The sequence below is a fragment of the Cygnus atratus genome, chromosome 4, assembly GCF_013377495.2.
Source record: "Cygnus atratus isolate AKBS03 ecotype Queensland, Australia chromosome 4, CAtr_DNAZoo_HiC_assembly, whole genome shotgun sequence".
NCBI classification, from domain to species: domain Eukaryota; kingdom Metazoa; phylum Chordata; class Aves; order Anseriformes; family Anatidae; genus Cygnus; species Cygnus atratus.
This window is the reverse complement of record NC_066365.1, coordinates 42,742,925-42,756,872: the sequence shown is the minus strand read 5'-3', so window position 1 is coordinate 42,756,872 and position 13,948 is coordinate 42,742,925.

Below are 13,948 nucleotides of genomic sequence, written 5' to 3'. Positions count from 1 at the left end.
TGGCCTGTGGTGTACCACCTGTGAAACAAAAATAAACCAATGGGTTTTCAGGCTGGGTCACAGTGAGAAGTCCCCTTGCTTACAGCTGACATGGGATATGGAGCTTCTGCTTTTCTCAAGCAGCACATGTCCTTGAACAAGAATGGGAGGCTTGCAAGCTGGGATGTTAGCAGAAAGAGTATCTGAACTTGCTTTGAGATGACAAAGGTGACAGCACCTCCTGCCCTGTGACCACCAACACCACCTAGGCAGATAGGTAGGACACTCAGTGTCCAGTAGGCTTCTTAGCTCTTTCCAGTCCAGCCAGCACCTGGAAATCACTTCAGCTCTTGCCCTCCTTCCTCTTGAAGAAATAACCCTGATAAGACAGAGGAAGTGCAAGCTTCATGCTTGCTACTGAAGGGCTGCAGCTGAGGGTGGTCCAGAGGGCACGCTGCACATGTTTCAGGGAGAGAATGAAGGATTTATTTTCTTCTGTCTCTAGCCTGGAAGTTTCACAACCAATAAATTAAATGAATACTTCCAAAAATGAAAAATAAAAATCTCTGGCCCACGGAGCTCTGAAAAAGAATCACATAATCTTTCAAATGATTTTTTTTCAATAGTCATTTATTCAAATAGCAGCCAATAAAAATGCAAAGCTGGATTGTTTTGAGTGGTGGGAAAAGTTTTAGCTTAGAATAACATTAAACAATCAAAACACAGCAAAAGATAAATATCTGGAGTGCAATTATATTTTGCCAAATGCAGACATGGACTTTTATATATATATAAGAATATATATATATATAAGTCCATGTCTGCATTTGGCAAAATATATAATATATATTATATAATATATATATATATGACACCGACAGCAGTCTGGAATTCTATGATCCTGTAATATTAACCACAGAGTCATGCTTACTCTGTGAAAAATGAGGAGGAAAGGCAGGAAGTAACACAGTTAAATTATAGTAGGAGAGATTAAACATAAGTCTAAAGTTTGTTGTGCACCTTTTCATTGCTGTTTGTAGGGTCTTTGTTATGCAGTCTACCAAAACGTTTTTTATCTGACACTTGTTTTGCCAGCATTACTAAGGTTCAAAGCAAATTGCTTGGCACAACGAATTGGGTGTTCAGATTTGATTATAAAATTGTTCCTTCACTCTTAAGTATCATCATACTATGTTTATATTTTTGTGTTATATACTGAGAGATTTCACTTCTAAATACATTCAAATGTTACTTCCAAAATAAACATCCATTTTCCCAGAAAGTGTTTGTCATCTAAGATGCATTTTTTGACAATGATTTCCATAAAATAATATATTTTTTCCATACAAAAGCTTCATGCAGGCTGCTAACTTGGTTGACATGGGCTGTCACATTACTATCGAGTGTTTACTTACTACTGAGCTGAGCTGAGTTAGAAGCTGTAAGCTAGAGGTAAAAGCTTTCTTTCCAGTCACCTCTCTGTCTTCCAGAAGACAGACAAAAGTGGACCAGAAGACTTTTTTATTAAAAATATCTCTCAGGAAATGTGAAGATGACACCATCCTTCCTGTAAGAACACATCCTGACATTTCCATAAAATCCTATAAAGAAGTGGAAATGAATGGAAATGAGGAATAAGTGAGGAACATGTTGACAGGTGAAAGCATTAACTACAGCTACACAGGCTTTGCTATGTTGGCCCATGGAAAGAGAAGGGCTGTGCCTCTTTTTCTTCTTTTTAGCCTGTAGACATTTACCACCCTTTGGTCGGATTTCAGTTCTCTGCCTTACATGGGTGGAACTTCATTGGCTTCAGTTAAATTATTACTGGTTTAGATATTGTTATGCTTTTGGTGACCCTCCAAATTCAGTTCAAGCCATCAAGTTTTATATGGCTTCTACTCAAAACCATTAATTGGCATCTATTCAGTTGAAACTTGGTCAAAGCTTGACATCACTTAGTACACATTTGTAAATTTGCAAAGCATGAGTGTTGGGTGATAGATAACCTCATCATTTCCATTACTTCCTATGGGTAGATGTATAACAAGCCAAATCTGTACATATGTCAAAATAAATGGTTTAAGTGAATTTATATTTACTGCTATATGCATTTTTTCAGATAGTTCTGTAGGTCTGTATATATTTTAAGGCATTCTGCTTATCTCCTGGGAGTTCTTGTTGACCAAATACAGGTCAAAAGATACTTAGAAAGTAGTTTTTGTCTTTTGCAATTTTTCTCCAGAGAACAATGTTCAATTATCAGGCGTTTACCAGCAACAATGACTCTAAACTCTATATTATTCAGACTTCAGAGCTCAATAGGGGGAGAAAATCTGATAGAAAAAAAAAGTGAGAAGAGCTATTGTATCTGTTAACAAAATAGAGGTGAGACACCTGAAATGCACTTGAGGAGCCTGCCTTCTTGATTTCTCTTCAACTGTTTGTGCTACCATCAAAGATCATACATATTATTAAATGCATGGCATAAAAAAATGCAGTAAGAGAACAACAACACTGCATATTTGGAAGATTACACCTTATTGTTTATTCAGTATGTTGCAACATTTTGCCAAAATGACTTGGGAATTGGAAAGTTCATTAATTTAGTGGATTAATAACCCTTCTCAGAGATTCTTTGATATTCCTTTCAGGACTAGAGAAAGAACAAAACTAGAATCCCAGAAGCATAAATGTTTATATTTGCAGTCATTATGGAATAAGAGAATTTCTACAATGTAATATGAAATATATAGTATTAGACATTCAGAAAAAATAGCATGTATTAATTTCACTTCTGCTTTGATTGAATACGGTCAACATCATGTGTCAACTTGGATGAAAAAGCAAGAATTATACCTCCATGAATATTTTAGGCTCATTTCTGTACAAAATATCTTGGCTGCATGCTGGTGAGCTCCCTGTCAGATAACAGATAACGTGTGTTATCTGTTGAATGCACAGACCATTTCTCTTCTTGTGACAGAATATCTGCCATAGATCTTAAGGCATAAATTGTTCTTGAAGGGTTTGGGGAAGAATAATGATTCCTGCTACTCTGGTGGCTTCTTTCTCCCAGTGCTGCCACACAAGCAAACTTAGAGTTTTCTTACTGCAGTAGCCTCGGTTTTGCTCAACATCATTTTTGCTGAGTTTAGCACTTGCACGTTCTCCACAGAAGCAGTGCCACTGGTGGTACTGGGACCAGAGGACAGAGCTACCCGACTGTTGACAGCTGGCCAATGATGCCCAAGTACACATTTGAGAGTGAATGATATGCAAGCAGCAGCAGCTGCTGGGGAGGAACATACCTCAGCAGGAGGATCTGCAGAAAGTTGCTGGAGGAGAAGTCTCAGCTGAGAAGGATGGTGAGGCTATAAGCAAGGAAGAAATCCTAATAAAGTCCAGAAAGCTGAATCAAGGGGAGCAGATGTATGGGAGAGGTTATATGAAAGAGCAAAACCAAAAGCAAACAAAAGGTTGATGGGGAGTCTTGAATAAGACAACAAGATCTTGAATGGCTGTCCAAGTGATGGGGCTGACTGACAGCTTTGGGGATACATTCAGGGGCTCCTATCACTGCAGATTGTAGCAGAATTTTTTATCTTTTGCCTGGCTACTTACTTGCCTATATATCTGTCTGTATGATTGCTAATTTAGTTTTTTTTTTTTTTTTTTTTTTTTTTTCTGTAGGCTGGTTTGAATACATCAGCCTTGTTTGAAGAGAAGGATTATCACAATAGTTTCCCTGAAGCACTCCAGTTCTCCATGTGGTGCTAATAATCCATCCATACCACACAACCTTGTCAAATATTTCAGAAGTGCCTATCATTAATGTAGCAGTGTTAGCAAATCTTCAAGGAAAAAACTCTTTTCCTTTCCTCTCCTCCTTTTTTCCAACTCTAGCTTTAAAGACAAGAATTTTGCAGGTGGGGTTACAAACATAATATGAAACTTTAATCTGGAATATAGTATATGAAAATATGTATATGTAGGGTGAGACTGTTTTTTATCAGAGGAAATATCCTTCTACCCTGTTTATTTTTGTTTATTACTACAAACAAAGAAGATGAGGTTGTTAATTTTGAAAGCTTTAAATTATGGCCTAAATCAAGCCTAACTTGTCAAATAAAAGTTTTGTGCTTCTGCTAACCATTCTCCCATAGAATATAAAAATGCAAATAATTGCAGGAATAATAAAAACTCAAGCCAAAAAGGAGTATGTCATAGGCAGCTACACTGGGAGATGGTCTTACACCTCTGTGTAAGGGATTTAAGTCTTGGTCTTCATCATTTCATACCAGCAGATAGTTTTCAACAGCTGCGTTTGTTGGCATCCAATAGCCAAAAAAGTGCACCAAACTTCAAGCTACTAGGCAAGTCCTGTCCCTCGTATGGAGTTTTTGGTGCTTTGAAAAGTCTGATTTAGCCATGTCTAATGCTGGTCTGCTTTTATGTTAAACTAAATAAGGATGTTCTGTTTTAACACAATTTCCTCCTGCTTAGTCATTTGTACCCACTATTAAACAATAATGTTAGTTTTGTATGACTGCCTTTCCCTGGGCTCATGGATAATCACATGGCTTTTGCACACTCTGTTTTAGGAACAAGAGATATGGCTGTAGGGAATCTGGACATTTTACTCAGCATATATTAAGTTCAAATCCATTGTTTTTTTCCCCATACTTAGCCAAATTCTTGGCTGTGTCAAACCTTGGCTTGTCAGTTGAGGAGTGTGTGCCTGGTATGCTGGGGAGTGCTGGGGGAAAGGGGGACAGCTGAGAAACATACGGCTTCAAACCACCTTTTTGCTTTCCTTATCCTCAAGAATTGCAAGGGCTGTAAGCTTAGAGCACCCCCCAGGGCTTCTTTAAATTGCATCCAGCTGCAGTGGCCTCTAATGGGAATAGTCCATCATAGCGGTCAGCAATATCAACACCGCTCCAAGCCGCAGCTCCAAAATGCTTGGGCTGTCGGCTGGATTATGGCCATCCCCAGTGGCTCTAGGTATTATTATTTCTCCAAACACATGGCTGAATGTTGTGTTATTAAAATAAAAATGTAAAGAGGGAGTACTACGAGCGTGCCATATTAGTGAACCCTGTGAGATGATGCAGAATGACAAACTAGACCATCATCACAATGTTGTAAAAAGACTACATAAAGGGATTTTAACAGTGTTTACAGTGCACTTCAGAATTTATTCATAGTGGGATCAAGATTGCCTGAGTGATATATGTATGACAGAAAGCAGCAAGCAAAATCTATTGTCTGTTGTGTCAATAACAATTAATAATACAAGATTATTCAATTATTTTCAAGAATAAGTTAACAAACAGGGAGCAGTCACACTTTAAACAACTTGCAGGCTTGAAATAACAGCTTCTTAGTCCACTGTAAACGTGGATGTTATTTTTGCTCATCTGTTGTAAAATGTACAGTAACAGACACAGGATAACTCAAGAAAGACACTAAATGCTAACTTAAACTGAACTGGAATAAATTGAAAAGGCTTAGATTGTTGAAGCACCAGCAGCTAAATCTTGCACAGGATCTGAATTAAAGATGTTACAGTGTGAAAGGTCAAACTCATCCAACAACTTCTCATAAGACTTGTTCTTTATGGAATATGAATTCTCACATGGGAGTTTGGGACCCCTTTCCTTCTGCCACCTCCTTCCCCAAATCCTAGGAATATTAAGAAATGCACAAACCAAATGACTTACGTAGAAAGATGAATGAAGCCATTATAAAGAGATGATGGTCTGCAGATGAGCAACAGTCATCCTCGTTGCTGCTTCCCCCTCACCATAAAATCTAGGAATGAAATCACGATCCCATTAAGGTCAAAGGGAACGTAGCCAAAGAAATAATGGGTCAGGATTTTCATAACTGCCCTCCTCATGCCAAAACTTGACAACATCTCTTGACAAACCCAGATACATCTATAGACTTTTATTATTCCCGAGCTTGCAGAGGTTCCCAGAGCTCAAGCATTTCTCTTCACTGTCCTCATCTTTGAAGACATCAGTCCTTAACAAGCCCTGGGCCTGCCCCTGGTTCCTGTAATCTTGTTCCCTGATTGTGTTCCCGTGTGGGATGACAGGTCACCCACCTTCCATGTAGTGCTTGTCAAAGGGCAGAGCTAGCATGCCCTGAAGTAACAAGGTCTGGCTAAGTCCCAGCCTTTTCCTACCTCACTTTCCTCAAAACCAGTCTAATTTTAAACTATTCTTCCTCCAAATTCATTACTTATCCCACCAGACCTCTTGCTTACAAGATTTCTACCTCCCAAATCTTGGCTGAAGGCTATGTTGGAAGGCATATAGATGAGTACAAGGACAGTTAAGAATTCAGCTCTGTAATGAATTATTTCACAACAGTAGACTTTTTCCAACCACTGCTGAATTGAAATTCATTTGAAAACTACTTTGATCATCAGAATATGTAAACGATTAACAGAAAACAACCCAATGACACACCGATTTAAATACAGAATTCCCCTTGGGACAACAGAAAGAGAAATACAATACTATAATCAACAGTCCCTGAGGTAACACAAGCTAATCCCAAGTGAGTGTTGGCTATAAATGTTACACATGGCCCTCACACAGCTTTCAGGATGCAGGGAGGAATACTGAGGCTGCAGTGTAGACAGACTCCATGAGATTTCTTCTGCAGAAAATAGCTGATTTCCTGTGAAAACCTAAGCAACAGGAACAAGCTTCACCTGGATCTTATGTCTGTTTCAGGAGCTGTAGGGTGGATCTACCAGGCATCAGTCCTTCACTGCATTGTGAGATGCCGCGGAGTTTTCTGCATACCCAGTATGCTTTATGTGGATGATCCCAAGGGCCCTGCTGCAACTGAAGCTTCCAGGATTGTGCAATAATTCACCTCATTAAGCTAGGAGTCTAACCTCATACCTCACATTTGCCAGAAGGAAAAAACTGCATCAGATATAGGAGGGAGAATGAGCACTGATGTTGCTTGTATGTAAACAGCATTGCTACATCATGTACAAAATAATTATGTTTCTGTCATTAAACACTGCTATTTCTGGGGAAAAAACACCCGTCCTCATGAAGAATCAGTCCCTCTTTCCTTAATCTAATAGGTTCCACTGAAATGCTTTACAATATCAAGGAGTTTTGATAGCAGTGGAAAAAGAAGCACAGAAATGATCAACACAGTGGAAAGAAAAGCTGATAAACAATCGTTTGGAATTGTGTCTGACCCTCCAGATAGTTTTCCATCCATGCTGTGCCTGGTGTGAAAGGTGAACGTCAAACTGGACATCCTGTGTCTTAGATAAAAGCCTGCCTTAGTCACCAGGGGACTGGCTTACTGGTTTTCCAGCTCTCTTTCTACCTCTCTCATATTTTTTCACAAGATGCTTTTGGAAGATGGAGTAAGAGAATATATGAAATTATGAAAAAAAAAAAAAATCCAGCTGACAGAAAATATCCCCCACCTAATACTCAGGGCTGAGAAGTATGCATGTAATGTGAAATATCTGAATAAAAGTGTCTTCTTTGATCCATATACTTCTGTGCCCTTTCTGTGTTTGTGCTGCTTCAGCAAAAGGGGTTGGAAACACTGAATGTTTTATTTTTTATTTTTTTAAATATTTACACTGCAAACACAACATAAAAGCATTTCATCTGAGACTACAGTCATTCCAGGAATACCAAATTCATACTGGTTCACCAAAATTGTAGGCTTTAAGACCAATGGGCTGAATCTCCAGTGTATTCTTCAGTCATGAACTGGAGTGACAGCAGACTTCAACCCTGATTTTGAAATTGTTTGTGATTTCAAAAACTCACCAGGAAGTACTGCAAAGTTTTGTTCTTGCTAATGAACCCCATTTTGTGGAGTTTTCCATAAAATGAGAAGAAATTAAATGAAAACAAACAAAAAACCACTTCAGTGGTTCAGCTCTGAATTTGTATCAAAAAAGTCAGCCACAGTCTGATTAAATGTTAGTTATCTGGTTTTCTTTTCCTTATCTTGGTTTCTTAACTACCTTGTTTTGCACTTTGTTCTAGACAATGTGCAGGTTTGTGAGACATCATTTCCTGAAACTCCTCTGACTGTGTTTCGGGGCTCAGGGGGCTGACCAGTCTTTCCACTTTGAGTTGCCCTGGCATCACACGCTGTGCCATTGAACCTCAGTTTTTGTCTACACCTTGCAAATCACTCACACTTCTGACTTTTGATATATCACCTCACGAGAAAGCAAGGAACTGCCAAAGTTATTGTTAATATAACTTATCCAGACTTTAGCTCAAGTTAAAGACCTGAGGAGCAGTCTCACCAAACTTGAACTGCTGTCAGAGCCCAGGCTGGGACTTGCAGGCATTTGTATATTTTTACCTGGCTAGGTGATTTTGTAATTGAAATATTGAAGAGTAGGAAGTCATGGTGATGCTATGGGTGAAAGAACCAAGACAGGCTGATAAATGAAAGTGGTTACCAAAGTGAGCTGGGGGAGACATATAACGTATCCACATTGACACAATATCCCTGTGTAAAACCCTGAGTAAAGTTACTCTGGAGAATAAAGTAATAAAGAATGAGATCAAGAATGAGACTCTGAGGACCTCTGCAGTGGGTAGGAAGGGTAAAATATGTGGAGGCCACTGCAGAAAGGAAAAATCACAGAAGGAACAGGGTTTGGTTTCAGTCCAGAGAAAAGATACCACTCCCACAAAAGGTGCTCCAAAATATGTAAGCTGTTAATAAACACTCCCAGAGATCAGAGTAGGAGGAAAGGAAAGCTGTGTTTCCTGAAATGCAGTCAGTCACTGGCTGTCTAGAACAGGCTTCATGTGGAGCAGCAGGTGGAGGAAATCAAAGAGGTAATGGTATTTTAATGTCCCCAGTTCATTTTTCACATGCAGTGCAAGAATCTGTCACTTGCATTGTTAAATGCACTAAAAGTTAAAGTTTCAGCTTCTTTTCCTTCAAAAAGGTGATTCATGGAGTTCTGCGGTGCCAAGACAAACTCTTTTATTCTCCCCCATCAAGCGTTTCAGTTTTCCTGCCGTGTACCCTGCAGGAAACCAGAGAGTTATTGGGACTGCCACAATTTCTCTGTTAGGATCAATCCATTTCTATTACTTCTTTCTGTAAACGTTAATTGTTATCCCCTTTTCTGTATTACTCAATCAAAAATAATTTTAAAAGAAGGTACAGAAAAGAGAACACAACACTTTCAGAAAGTGAAAAACAATGCGTTTCGTACATACCCAGTGGAAAATACCAATCACTGCAGATCTCAGTTACTGAGAGACATGGTGTACTCCTGACTGCAGCATCTGCTGGTGTTAAAGAGTTCCACATAAAGAAGAAAACACGTCTTCCTGGTCATGGGCAATCAAATGAGAGAAATTCATCCCGAATTATTTACTGCCATAGATAAGGAAACACATATGCAGTGAAACAAGAAGAATATGTAGTGCCGAAGAATAGAATGCTGTAAAAGGAGTTTTCAAATCAATAAAATATTTGCACAGGATGTTGAATTTCACTTTAGAAGATCAGTTAAGTTTTCTCAATCAACAGATTTTTTTTTTTAACCAAAAAAAAAAAAAAAAGAACAAAGAAAGGATGAAGTGCTATAAGGTATAATGATAAACAGGCTACTTCACATAGTAATGTGACATGCCAGGATCATCATCCATAAATGCATAACCAGCTATTTCCTGACGATTATCCACCCAGACTACTGTTTAATGAATGTCCTGGTTTCTGTGAAAAAAGCAACAGAAGTAATCAATTATCTCCTGGTTAAGTAAGATAAATGTTCTGTAGAGAAGGACTGAGCTCTCTGAAGACATACATGCTTGTGAGTGCGTGTCTATGTGTTTACATATAGTGCTATGGCTAGCTACAAGATTACCTCCTACAGAACCAGTTATGCAAGAGGATAAAAAGACTGATATGAAATAGAGCTGAGGTTGTACATTATTTTAATATTAGAAATATGAAAATATTGTATAATGAGTTATGAATGCTCATGTCCAGATCACCAACCCTTACATTCCAAGCTAGGGCCAATGCTGCGTTGAATAAATGACTAGATATTCCTGGGGAAAGAAAGAGCAAGCTACCTTCTGCCATTCCAGATGAACCCTCTAATTGCTGGCCCACTTGCTTTTAGTCTTTGCCTCTTGCTGGGGTTCTTACACTTTGTGTGCATGGTTAAATATTTTATGGGTGAAAAAGAGAAAGCCCATAACCTAACCAATGGAGTAGTCATTGAAGAGCTGAGGAAGAGATCAGCAGGGTTTTCCACATGCTTTTTGAATAAACATGAATTTTGGCAGATGACTGGGTCCAGCTCAAGATGATATTCTTCTCAAAGCAGGTCACCCCAGAAAAGCCCCTTGTTTCACGCACAATCAAGTCGGGGGACACAACCTGTGGTTTAAGATAGTCTGCAGGTCTTAGTAGCTACCTGGGATGTTTTGCTACTTTCTTTGAATAAAAATTTCCTGCTGGACCTGAGAAATGTGGCTGTCATGAAATGTCTGTTTCTGTAAAATTAATTTAAATTGGTACTGGCCGCCTTCTCTGAAGATGTGCAGAACAGCTCCAATTTACCTTTATACATGCTTTACTACTATTTTGTTATAGTATAAATATATAGGCTGAGGTAGTGACAGTGTATTTCTGTTGTTCCATGAAGAATGCAGTGTTATAATACACCTGTGTATAGGATGATGCATTGAGCTACATTTTTTCCAGCTTATAAATATTTATATACTGGAATACAGATATTTACAGCATTGTTGCATGCCCTTCTCCACATTATGTTTTGTCCCAGATTACAGATCATTATCTAGTGTCTCTAAGAAAATCATTTGTCATAATAAAACTTCTGCCATCAATTCATAATAGATGTTAGGAACAAGCTGGCTTGGTAATCTAGTGCTAAAAGCCTTAGCTATTTTGTTCAGGCTTTTACCCTCAGCAATGGCTCTCACAATTTCTGCTCACATCTCACCTACTGTCAGACTGCTACCTAATGTTTTATTTGTTTGCTTTTTGGTTTTATTTATTTGCTATTCAGAATGGCATTTATTTAAACTTTTTCAACAAACTTTTCTATGTTTAGGTTGGGTACAAATACCATCCTCAGGTTTGTATTACAATGAAAAAGGAACAAAAACGGCCCCGTGTATGTATTTTCAGGACTAGGAGTGTGTTAAAGCAAGATATTTAAAGACAGGTTTGTTCAGCACAGATCTTCTATATATCCATGGCCTTTCTGAACTGTATTGGCTAGTTGTCAGTTCTGAAAGCCTAAAACCTTTCTGATGTCCAGATTCTGGAGAGATTAAACTACAGACCAGTGCTCAGAGGGAAGCTGCATTGTCTTAAGCCAGGTCCCACATCTGCCCAGCTGAGGGACCTGGCTGCAGGGCGTCACTAGCTCATGGCAGAAGCAGCTAGATCAGTCACACATTTCTCACAATTCACCTTTATAACTAATTTTAACTCCCTTTCCTTGTTTCTGGAAGTAGCCTGGCTGGGGAAGTCATTTGTTTTATCGGGCTCAACTTGTACTACCTCTCCCAAGCAACTTATTTCTGTCTGTATCAGTTTAGTAAGAATAAGCTGTATTTTAACTCCATGCAAAATTTCTCTAAGTTTGTTTGTGGTGATGTTTTTTGTTTGTTTGTTTGTTTTTGTTTTGTTTTGTTTTCCTCACAAACCAAATAATCACTTATAGCAGCTGTAATTGCACAAGAAAAAAACTTGTCTCTATTCCTGAGAGGTATTTTAGGTAGCAAACTCAACCCACTCAGTAGCCTCTCTTGAGAGCCTCTCTACTCTCTCAAGTAGTCTTGTGGGGGACGCTGGTTGTGCAAAAATGACTGCTCTCTTTCTGAGGGCTTCAGGCAGAACTTTATAGGTGTATTGAAAGAGGAAATATATTTGACAAAAAAAAAAAAATCTAAATGTAGTTAAGTACAAAATCATAGGAAAAAAATAGGTTGGCAGGGAACTCTGGAGGTCATCTAGTCCAACCACAAATTCAAAGCAGGACCAACTTCAAAGTTAGATCATATAGAAAAGTTTCCATTTCTAAATGTTCATTGAATTAGACATAAATTAAAGGGTGCAGCCTTTGAGTGGATATACTCTGTTTCATCTTCCAGCAAAAGTTGATCCACATCCTCTCCTCATCTGCTGGAGAGCAGGCAGAGATTTCCTCCCAGTATGAATCAGCTGCATTCTGTGCAACCCCTTTCTCTCGGGGTTGTTATCACTTTCTGTGGCACCACGCTGGCATCTTTGCACCTGTGTTCAGTTTAAAAATAATAAATGTTCCCTTTGCTTTCAGGATGACAGTCAATTCATCTTCTTTGGCAAAGCTGTTCTGTGCACCTATAAGAAATTCTCAGGATGGTGCTGTTATATCCTTCTTGCCCAGAGTGCCTTTGCTGGTGGTTGCCCTCAGTTGAAAAGTGTTAGTCTCAGTGCCTACATCTTAGCTTCAATTAGTTTTCATAGTAGATGAGGATCATTGTCCTGTTTTTGGGAGGCTCCAGAATGAGTTCCATGTGACCTAGATCTCTTAATCTGAGAAAGACTGCTGGATTTTGCTTGTATCCTGTAATTTGTAACGGTAATAAGATTATTTTTTTTTCTTTTCAAAATGCCTACTCAAAAATGCCATTTTTTCACCCATAGCAAACTGCTGGAGATGCTGGCTTACAGATTTGTTTTGTACAACACTGTTGGTAGACCAAAAAAACTGCAGCCTCTATCCTCACTGTAAAAGGAAGACTGCTGCTGCCATTAATGTCTAGGAGATTTTACCTCTGGCAACAGTCTTGAGAGCTGTCTGCAGCAGCAATAATGGAAAAAAAAAAAAAAAAAGATATTGTCATTCCTGAATTTAGGTTTGGGTTTTCTGATTAACAAGCATTCAAACTAGCAGTGTTCCACAGACAGTGAGGAATAACACCTACAGTTAGCACTTCACTCCACAAGAAGTGATGAGCTACACACCCAATATTCCTGGAGCTCAGATGAACTCTATGTTTCAGTTTAGCAATTTGATATTTCCAGCGGATTAAGAAAAGCATGCCAGCTGGCAATTAGAGCTTTGAGCACTGGTCACAGCAACATCTGCTCTCCTTATCATGTTCTTCACTTCTCATGTAATCATGTTTGGATTTCTCTAGGTTCAGAAATCATTCAAGCATTTACTAAATAGAAATAAGTGTATTGGAGCATTCTGTGTAGGCTGCTATCTTCTCAAGAAGCTGTTGATTCACTTCAAGTCACTGAAGATTTCTTTAATAGTCCTGACAATGACTAAAGCACTCTTTGCATCTTTACAGTTGTGTATCCTTACTAGCAATGCATAGAAGAATAGGAAATGTTCCACACTGAGGAAAGCATGTGCTTAGTTTGTTGTTCCCTATTTTATACATTCTGGTGTTATTATTATTATTGTTACTACGGGTGAACTGTTGTGTTGCAGGACTTTTTTTTTTTTTTTTTTTAATCTGTTCAGTCAGCATTGCAACTTGTTCTTCTTGTAACAGGTATAAGATTTAGGAGAGAACAGTACTTTAGGTGCTGTAGGTGAAAATCACATTAAAGCTGGTCATAATACTCTTTTTCATTTTCACACTAATACTCTTTTTCACTTAAAATATTATTACCCAAAGAAGTAAAGCTGATAATCCTAAGATATTTTTTTTTTCAGTGAAAAACAGAAAATCAAAAATTGTTGCCAAGTTCTGAAGTAAAACTGCCATGTGAAACTTCTGACTCCATCCAGGCTCTTAGAACAGCTCTGTCTTCCTCCTGTTCAGGACATTCGGTTTCTGTGGCAGAGACCCTCAGAAACACAAGCTGTGAAGGAAACAAGGCCACTTACAAGTTTCTTGATCAGGATGTTTATGAGCTCAGACCCTGGAAGTACCTGATGTAACTTTTG